The following is a 731-nucleotide window of genomic DNA, read 5'->3' as shown; positions in this document are numbered from 1 at the left end:
CACCCCGTCCGGGTTTCTAATTTCTTTGACTACCTTTTTTTGCCCCTCCTGACGCTCGGTCTTAAAGAAAAACCTTGATGGCTTTTCGTCATTCTCAAAATGCTGAATTCTACTACGAAGCCTTTGCCCCGCCATTCTTTCCTGGTTGAGCTTGTTAAGGCTATCCTTGGCTTCCTCGTACTCTTTAAGGGTCGACGTGCTGCGGTCACCTGAGTTTAGGCGTGACCGCAGCCCGTCAACTTCCTTTTCTAAGTTTTTCCTAATACAGTTGTTCACACTGACCCGTCTCTTCGAGTGCGAGGAAACCAGGTCTTTGATACGCAGTTTGGTGGAGTCCCACCACTCCCTCCACGATAGGTCCCCCTTCTGCGCCCTCCATTGTGGGTACAAGTCTTTGAATTCATTGTCAAATAGCACATCTTCTAGGACCTTGACGTTGCACTTCCAGACACCAGGGCCCATCTGTGTGTCAGGCTCAAGGGTCAAAGAAGTCAGAACCGCGTCGTGGTCCGAAAACGGACACGCTATGATTTCGGAGGAGGAGATCGCAGGCGAGGGGACGTAAATCCTATCAAGTCTCGAACGAGAATTGTTAGTCGGGGATCTCCATGTATAGTCTAACCGAGACGGGAATTCCGATCTCCAGGCATCTTTTAGACCTAGGTCTTCACAAAGGTCAGAGAGCTGGACCACGTCCTGGGCCCGTGTACCAGGAGCGTGGACCGAGGTGG

Source organism: Branchiostoma belcheri, unplaced genomic scaffold (assembly GCF_001625305.1).
Source record: "Branchiostoma belcheri isolate BF01 breed outbred unplaced genomic scaffold, Haploidv18h27 scaffold17, whole genome shotgun sequence".
Classification (NCBI taxonomy): domain Eukaryota; kingdom Metazoa; phylum Chordata; class Leptocardii; order Amphioxiformes; family Branchiostomatidae; genus Branchiostoma; species Branchiostoma belcheri.
This window is presented reverse-complemented; position numbering follows the sequence as displayed.